Raw genomic sequence first — 9,953 nt, 5'->3', positions numbered from 1 at the left:
AGTGTGAACACAATCTTCACATGGACATCGGATCATTGTATCTGCTGGTATATCTTTATATGCGAACTCCAGAAATTCATCTACACCAACTGAGTATTGTGTACTCTCTCTTGGAAATCGCAATAGTAATTTGGTGGATTCTAAATCCATTGCACACTATATAAAAATAACAAATATCGGGCCCTGTTTGGATACAAAGTATTATCAGAATACTATGGTTTCTACAAAAGAAATTAAATACTGTGAGGTGTTTCGCTAAACCAACAACTGTAGTTTCATAATCAGTTGTATTCTTGATATAGTGTTTTTTCTATATGTTTTATAAAAAGAGGTCCAGATCACTCTTGTCTCAAACTGAGAAAAACAACACTCATGTCATCCTGTCCTTAACTACCAAGCAGCTTGATTTGTAACTTGTAAGCACAATTAACATATTACTTATTCAGTCCTCTGTATAGCATGCTCCACACTAGTTAAACATGATATTAATTTCTATTCTTCGTCTGATTAATCGCGTCCGCAAGTTCCTAAGTCAGCGCCGCGCGCACTTACTGATCTAGTTGTGTAGCTCCTTAGGTATAGCTAGCTAAGTCAGATTCAGTTGGGTAAGGAGTCAAAAAATACTGTGAAACAGTAGCAGCCAAACATATCATTAGTTTCATTAAAACAGAGAAAATTGATGTTTTCAGAAACTATGTAGTATTAATTGATGATACATTATAATACCAAAGATTTCGAATACTACGGTATTTCAAAAACCACACTGCCAAACTAGCCAATCTCTGAATCTCTCTGTCAAACTAACTAGCCGATCTCTGAATCTCTGTGTCAAACTAGGCTGTTACTGCATATAAGATTCAGAGATCACGGGATGACAGGATGAGGTACCTCTTTGAGTTGAGCAGGGGATCAGATTGGATAGGACTGGATGATCAATAATTGAGGACGCGACCGCCGAGCACACTTGCGTGGGCGGCTCCAGCAGTCTGGTCAACACGGCGCGCCGTGCGCGTCTGCGCGAACAAAAGCCGGCCGGGCGCCAAGCGGGGCAGGCAGCGGCAGGTCGCGGGAGTCAGTCTTCAGGCCGGTCGGGCGCCAAGCGGGGCAGGCAGCGGCAGGTCACGGGGCGATCTACCGATGGCTCTGGGCGGCTAGGCGGCCTGTTTGGCTGGCTCAGGCGACTGGTCGAGTAGTCGCGAGATGAGAAAGAGAGAGTTGACCGACCGTGCGTGGTTTTTTTTCCTACTGTTTTTTCGTTGAGAATTTTTTTTCATGTTGATTTGAGTCGCACGATGTGCAGAGTAGGTTGTTATTGGACTGATTCTTTTCTCCAGTATGCAGATACAAGTCCCTCTTCTTTTGAACGATTGGAATACAGGATTCCTAGGGTGGAATACCTAGAGCGGATTCTAGTACGCAATATGCATATGATTGGAATACAGGATTCCTAGCCGGCTGATTCCACGATAGTCCCAGCAGAAACTATATGTAGTCTTTTTTTTTAATCTCAACTATATGCAGTACTGGATTCCTAGCGTTGAATACAGGCCCGCTGATTCTACTTTTCACGCCACAATAAAGTACAATATTAATTTTTATATGTCATATATGTGTATAATTAATATTAATTTTTATTAGTAGAGATATTTTCAATTTCATAAAAAATATAATTTACAACACATATATGACAACATATAAGATATGTTGCAATCTGTGTAGGACACCATGGTCACGAGTTACACATCTAGAACGCATATGCTACAACACTTATATGCGTATCTCTTGTGAATTTTACAACTTATAGTCAAAACGTTGTAGAATATGTGTTGCTTTATAGGGGGTATCCTTGTAGTGAGACTATTTTGGTGGATCATGAGACCTTTATAAAGGTAGGTGGATTTGGTGGAACGAGTTGATACAGTAGAATAACCTACATGATCTGGAGTAAGATTGGATTTAGTAGGATGATTATGATCGTGAACCTTATTCTTGGTGGTATACATGACTTTAGCTAGTAGTTGGCATGATTTGATGCGTTTGCCAAGATAACTTGGAGTATCAAGTAGACTTCTTATTGGATTTGAGTCTTGGATTTAAATAGGTAATCTTAATAGAGTATTGAGGATGACAAAGACCACATGGTTCGGAGTAAATTGGATTTAGCTCGTTAATCTCGATCATGATACCATGTTTCTCGGTGGACATAGAGTACGTATACTTGGAATTGTCAAATAGATTTACAACCTATGTAGTTTGGCCTTGGAGATTAGATGGCCATGATTATTGAAGTTGGTGGATATACTACGATGTAATTCTTGCAGTAATATGTGAGTTATGAGGACTCTAGGAGATTATGTAGAACCCCATCCATGTTGGATTTGTAAGAGTGATAGGTCTAGTAATGATTGATCAGATTGATGGATCACTTGATCGGATTCATAGGAAGGAAACAGAATATTGGATTGGTCTACTACGTGTTTCCTTAATATAGTAGTGTAGTACCCTATCCATTGGATGACTTAGGTGGACAATTGGATTTGTTGTGCCTCAGATTCAATCGTGGTAGCTATATGTCTCCCCAAGGTCCTTGCATAGTAATGCATGTACAGTTGGGGCTACGCCATACTTGTAAGTGTTTGGGTTTAGTTCTTCCCTCAGTCCGGAGTTGGCTAGCTTGAGCGGTGTGGAGTTGACCCACGTAGGATGATATCCTTGATGAGATGAGGTGATGTTGTCTCAACTTAGCGGTCGAACTATTGGCATCTAAGGAATGTGCTTAGAGATAAGATGATAACTGTTCGCCCACATCCTAAATTCCTTGAGACCCTAAAGCTTCGCTGAGCCACAACATGGACGGACTACGACCATAGAAGACGACTCTAAGTCGTTGAAAGCTGGCCAGTACCCGCCCATAGCAAGTCCCGTTCTCTTCACCTGACTTTTGAGCACTGTGCTTATATCGTGTTTGGGGGAAAGTATGTTGTCATCCTCACTGATGACATCCTTACTCACCCAGTAAGAGGAAGAACACCTTAGTCGTGTTTGGTCGAGCCCAGGAACGCCGATTGTTATGCCTCTTGAGGGTACAACGTTATCTCGAGAGGGTGGACTTCTCGAAGCAGTCCCAAGACGACGGAAGTCTATCCAACTCAAGTCAAGACGAAGAACCGCCGTGACGAGGAAGCCACGACAACGACGATGAAGCAACAAGAAGTCAACCACCGACCGCGCACCGACCACATCAACGACGTCAAGAAGCCTTGACGATTCAAGATGAAGAAGCCCTTGGACAAGCGAAAGAATCAGACGACCTCTCCTTGGTCCAAATTGACGACGCAAGTACTAGTAGGTCGTGGTGGAAACCTGCTAAAGGTGATTCCCGCTTGCCGAGTCGTAGACCTTGGGATTGGATGATTAGTCTATACTCTTGGGTAGCCAGCTTATCCAGAAACCCTCGCAAACTCCCAAGATGGCAGGACCTCTTCGGGACCTGAGCCTCCGAGCTTAGACTCATAGGTGAGACCCAGCCCGGACCCTTTCAAGAGAAGCCTTCGAAGACTAATTACGACCATAGCTTGACTGCCGAAAGTAAGTCAAGGACTTCCCCGTAAGCAGGAAGCCATGCGAAGACTTGGCAGTGCGTTCTAACATGAGACATCTTGATGTCACTAACCGACATGCGAACCCCAGGACCAGATCCCAGACACACTATCTTGCCACGTATTCTGACTTTGGAATACACTCGTAAGCCAGAACCTTGCACGGACTTAGATCACCAAGCCCTTGACCTCGGTCAAGCATAACTTATTGCCAGATTCCGCTCACGATCAGTCGAGGACTTGTGAACATTCGAAGTTGTACCATCAAGCACCTCAAGACCACGACAACAACATGGGGACATGAAGACTACCTCCAACTCAAGATTCTGTATCTCACCAACCCCTAGCCCAGGAATCTCGGGGAGGAGATTTTCTTAAGAGGGTAAGGTCTCTCACACCCCAGTTTTTGGCTTTCCTGACTAACTAACTTATTTCAAAATTTAGGACCAATTAAATTTTTTTGTGAATGTTTGTGATGCTTGGAGTGACTATTGTTTGCCTGTTTGCTTGAATGCATGTGATTGCTCCCCATTAATTCTTGCCATCCTCCTAATCACCTCCTCACTCCATGATCTCCTGCCTAATGATCATACCATGTGTTTAGGACAAATATCTATTTTTACCAAATATTATTTTCACCAAAAAGCTTTTCTTTGAATTAAACTTTCAAACCCCTGAGATGAGGTTTGTACTACAAGTCCTCAAATTAGGGAATTTCTTTTGCACCAATACTTTTATTTAAAACCTATTATCAAAACGACTTCCAAAAACCACCATATTATTATTTTAAAAGTTATTTTATTATTTTACTTAAAAGCCTTTCTGTGAGGCCGGAAATGGTCTCCTATGAAGGAAAGTTATTTTTATTGCTTTCAAAATATTTAAGAAAATTTAGGGAAACTCAGTGGATATATTTATTCCATATTTATGAGTTTCAACACATGGTCATGTTCAAAATATTGGGGAAACCCCTTCAAAACCATTCCTGCCTATTTCAAGATTTTGGAATATTTCTATAAGAAATATTCTCAATAAATTCCACTAAAATTCTAGCATGTCATCTATTATATTCTTGATGATCTTGCCAAGTTTCATTTCAATCCAAGTTGATTTGACTCCCCTAATCACTCTAAAACCCTATCTGTCCAGAATCAAATTTGAGCAACTCTACATTGTGAAGTGTCTCCAATTATGCTCCAATTTGGTGGACATGTTCTAGTATGCCAATGAGACATCCACACCAAGTGGTACATCAAGGAGAAAAGAGGAACTTGTCCTAAGACCCTCAAAACCCTCTCTGTTGATTTCTGACTTTGACAAAATTTACATTATGAAGTTTGTCCAATTATCCTCAAACATTTTGTGCATGCCTTAATTCTCAAATAATGCCCCTACAACAAATATGGGATTTGTGGGAATTTATTTGAATAGGGTTCTAAGCAGAAACCCATTTCTGCCCCTTTCTAGGGTTTTTCAAGTCTACATTGGAAAACTTCTCCAGCAAATCCCAAATTTGGTGTGCAAGCCTATTTTCATCTATTATTTGATCATGTTAAGTTTCATAGCCATTGGAATCCATCTGGTAGCCTAACCACAGATCAAACACCTTGTGTGCACTCAATAATTTGCCTTCTTTTGCCCCTTCCACTTTTACCCTTGAGCTCAAATTTCTACCACGGCCTCACATAGTCATATTTTACCTCCAGTAACTTTTCCATGGCCACTGGTCAATTATTGGGGAAGGACCCTTTGTAAGTTTCTCTCATTTTCACCCTTGGCAGCATTGTTTTACCCTTCTTCCCATTCTTCTGCTTAATCTATCACCCCCAACTCTTTCCAGAGCATCTAATATATGCCAAGGCTTCATTTAGAACCAAGATATGGCATGCTCATGTGGAGCAAATGAGCAGCACCTCCTCAAGTTCATTCCTCGCTGAAAAGTAGCTTTGTACATCAAGTGCTAGCTACACTTCTTTTCCTCAGCTGAATGTTTGCACATGTGTAGTCCTTCCATACCAGATGCTCCCGGACATGGTTTCACCTCCCCTCTCTGCCTATGAAAACCGTTTGCATCAGCCCCTAGTTTCCTGTTGAAATGTTCACAACAGTCAAACCCCATTCAAACCTTCTTCACTTGGCTCCAAACTCCTCTAGTAACCTCTGGGAAGCATGCCTTGCACGGGAGACATCTTTTTTAGGTCGAATGGACACCCTGGACACGTGTGGCCATGGTGACCATGATGTCAGCCTGCACTAATGGTGCTCTACACCATTTCCTTGTTCCCTAGCTCGTGTCCCGCAGCTACAGTATGCCCCAGTGTGTCACAGAGGCTCCACTTGACCGTTCAAACCGCTCCCCACCATCAGGTAGCCTCCAAGACCCCTCAGGCATGCGTGGCGACCATGCACCGAGAGCTCCAGAGAGCTCTTGAACTCTCTCGGCTCCTCCTCCCCCACTTAGAGCCTCCCGAACACCTCTAGCTCCTCCAGAAAACTCTCCCCTCTCCCTTGGGCTCCCCCTTGAGCCCCTTCTCCTCCCACGATTCCTCCTCTCCTCCCATGGCCGCAATGGCCAGCTTCGGCCATGACCGCGCCTGGGCTCTCTAGCCCCCTCTCTCCACCCCTAGCTCGTCCAGGAGGACCCCCGAGGCGACCATGGAGCCGCCCCACTCCTCCTTTCCCCCTCTCAGTCATCAGGGCACCCTCCCCACGACTGCCACCGTCGGCCTCTGCCATGGCAGGGAACTCCCTCGCCCTGGGCTCCCCTCATGGAGCTGGCTCCTCCTGGGGCGCTGGAGGCTTTGCCTCAAGCCCGTGTTGGCCGGAGGGCCGCCGGAGAGTGGCTGGAGCCACCAGAGCCGGGCCCCTGCATCGGCCGGCCCTTCCTTCTTGCGTGCCCAGATCGGGCGGGAGAAAAGGGAAGTACCCGACAAGCGGGCCCCGCTCGTCAGCCGGCTGGCTAGGCCGCCAGGTGGGCCGCGCCACTTAAGTGGCTGCCCCTTGGTGAGGTGCCGTCTCCCTGCACGGAAAACGCATTTAGCGTTAGGGCGCCTCCTGCGTGGCTCGTTTGGCCAAGCCAAATCAGTGGGCCGGCCCGAAGGCCTAACTGACGCGCAGTGCGCAGGATAGCCCCCACCAAAACTGAGTCTTTGCCCTTTTTCATATTCAGTTTAAACTTCCAAAATCTCCCATAAATTCATACTAACTCGTATTTCATTGATTCAAATTTCTATAGGTTCCTAAAATCAAGCTCTATCCACCTACGTTTCTTGCACATTTTTCCAAGACATGTTTCTATGGTGTTTTATTTAAAATCCAAATCTGGATATTATTAGCCCCATTTTCAAAAATCCCTCAGGCCTCAAATCTACTCCAATTGGAGTGATTCAAACTCCCAGAGCCTTCTAAAATCCTTCTCCATTTTAAGAACCATGGTCAACATTTTTGTGGGACTTCCTTCTGTTGCAATAAATAAATAGCTCCTATTGCTATTTATTCCTCGTTGTAAAATCTCTAGAATATTCATACCATCTCCAAATCCACTGGAACCACTTCCTAAATATTTCTAAAATCATTCTCTGTTAAATGGGTGCCTCCACTCATTTTTAACAGAATGATTTCTGTTGGCTTATTCAATGGCCACATATTGCTCCTTTCACCTATTCGAAAATCCTTGATGATTCAAATCTCCTGTGAGAAGCTTCAGGTATTTTCCTTATGACCAGAGAGGTCCAAGAAAAATAAAACTTCTATTTATAGAACACTTTCATTTCTGCTTGATGTGTGGCTTACTATGGTTATTTCCGACGTTAGTTGACGGTAGACGGAGTATTCGGGGACGGAGCGGAAGACCTCGAAGACCCTGAGGACTTACGTGAGCAAGGCAAGCAACCTTTGACCATGACTTGATCATAAACATTGTTGCATGCTAGTATAGATGGTATTTTCCCGTTGCATGTGCTCACAGTGCCGGTTCATCACTAATGTGATGGTACCGGAGGCTTCACCGAAGCACTTGCATGATAGTGATGTTATTCATATGGCTCCTCGGAGCATGAGCATGATGAGCTTGATCTTACCATCTATGAGGGTCACACTACTATCATGCGGGTTACTAAAGTTAGATCATTGCATTGAGCTTGACCCTACCCCTTGAGGGTCATGCTAATACCATGTTGACAAGTAAAGATATAGCATATTATCATGAGCATGATGATGAGTTAAATCAAGAGTTTATGAAAACCCCGTCGGGTGCCACTAATGCCCGAGGGTGATGATGAGTTGGTGATCACTTTTGGTCAAGTGATGCACCGGGTATTTTGCGTGTGTGGTTTCGGAAATGCGATTACATTTATGATGTGTCTACCGTCCCAACCTTACCAGTACGACCACGATGCCCCTTTATGGGACGGGGCTTTGTTGATTACTCTGGCCGGTACTAGCAAAGAGCCACATTACTAGTGGCAGGAGTGATCGGTGTCACTCTCGTGATGGGGTCGTGCCAGGTAGGACGACTATGCCATTATTATGAGTTCCTGGCACACCGTTGGTCCCCGCATGGTTGATACTGTCCAGAGTCGGTGCTCGTAAGACGTACAACATGTGGGCTGGGTACCAATCGAGTGGACCTCTTTGTCTAGTATCGTCAGGGGAAAGATGATGATCGGGTACTTACCTCGGGTATATGTGATATACCGCGAGTCGTGGATGACACGGAAGTTTCCCGTGTCTCGTGGGTCCAACTTTCTACCTCTGTAGAGTGTCAAACTATTCGAATAGCCGTGTCCATAGTCAAGGACAGTTGGGTAGTGCTGCTTAAACTACGTCCAGCGTTTCCGCATAAACCAAGTGTGAGTAAGTGTGTGTGTGGTGTTAAAAAGGTGTTGTTATGATAATCACAATAATATGACCAAGTTCGATGACTTGGCATATAGGGTAAACCCGGATGGTTTAGCCCTCATTAATACATTGAGATTATGACAAGTCTGATGATTTGGCATATGGGGTAAACCCGGATGGTTTAGCCCTCATTAATACATTGAGATTATGACAAGTACGATGACTTGGCATATAGGGTGAACCCGGTGTGTTCAACCCTTGTCACATATGTCGATATCTGTAACCTGTTCTTCAAAACTAATTCTTTAGCTTGATGCATATACATGATCATTCCACCCAGATGAGTTACACTAAATATGCATGATACTGTTATCCTTCACTTTCATTGTTCGTATCATGGGCTGTTTGCGAGTACATTCAAAGTACTCATTGGCTTGCCACTGGTTACTTCATTGACCAGGTGTGAAAGGCAGGATATGGTGAAGATTAACTCGGTGACGTTCTTCCGAGCTGGGAAGATTCCTAGTCAGAATGCCTGTAGGTTAAGGCTGATGGCATGGGTTCACGCTTTCAACCAATAATTCCGCTATTGGTCTAGTTTGGTGCTTTGGCCTTTAAGGCCCTATGTATGTAAGGCTCGACCGAAGTGGTCATTTATTGTATCAAACGGTATGTATGGATGTAAGACTCTATTATTCAGTATCTGTGTTCAGTGAGCATTGATCCTTGGGATCACTGGGCACAGCGATCTCGACTCACCAGTCGGGGTCCCCACAGTTGCGACGTTTGATACACACAAGGGATTCCTCCGATGTGAGTGAGTTACATGATTTCATGGTCATAGGAATGAATACTTGACATGCAGAAAAACAATAGCAACAAAATGACATGATCATATGCTATGTTCATAGTTTGCGTTTTGTCCATCACATCATTCTCCTAATGATGTGATCCCGTCATCAAGTGACAACACTTGTCTATGGCTAGGAAACCTTAACCATCCTTGATCAACGGGCTAGCCAACTAGAAACTCACTAGGGACACAATTTTGTCTATATATCCACACATGCATTTATGTTTCCATTCAATATAGTTATAGCATGGATAACAAAATATTATCTTGAAACAGGAAATATAATAATAACCATCTTATTATTGCCTCTAGGGCATATTTCCAACAATTTCCAACAGTCTCCACTTGCACTAGAGTCAATAATCTAGTTACATTGTGATGAATCGAACACCCATAGAGTTCTGGTGTTGATCATGTTTTGCTCGTGGAAGAGGTTTAGTTAACAGGTCTGCGACATTCAGATCCATGTGTACTTTACAAATATCTATATCTCCATCCTGGATGTATCCATGAATGGAGTTGAAGCGGCACTTGATGTGCTTGGTCTTCTTGTGAAACCTGGGCTCCTTTGCAATGGCAATAGCTCCAGTGTTGTCATAGAACAGAGTCATCGGGCTCGACGCACTTGAAATCACTCGTAGGTCGGTGATGAACTTCTTCAT

Source organism: Hordeum vulgare, chromosome 3H (assembly GCF_904849725.1).
Source record: "Hordeum vulgare subsp. vulgare chromosome 3H, MorexV3_pseudomolecules_assembly, whole genome shotgun sequence".
Classification (NCBI taxonomy): domain Eukaryota; kingdom Viridiplantae; phylum Streptophyta; class Magnoliopsida; order Poales; family Poaceae; genus Hordeum; species Hordeum vulgare.
The sequence above is the reverse complement of the archived record's forward strand: the minus strand, read 5'-3'. Positions refer to the sequence as shown.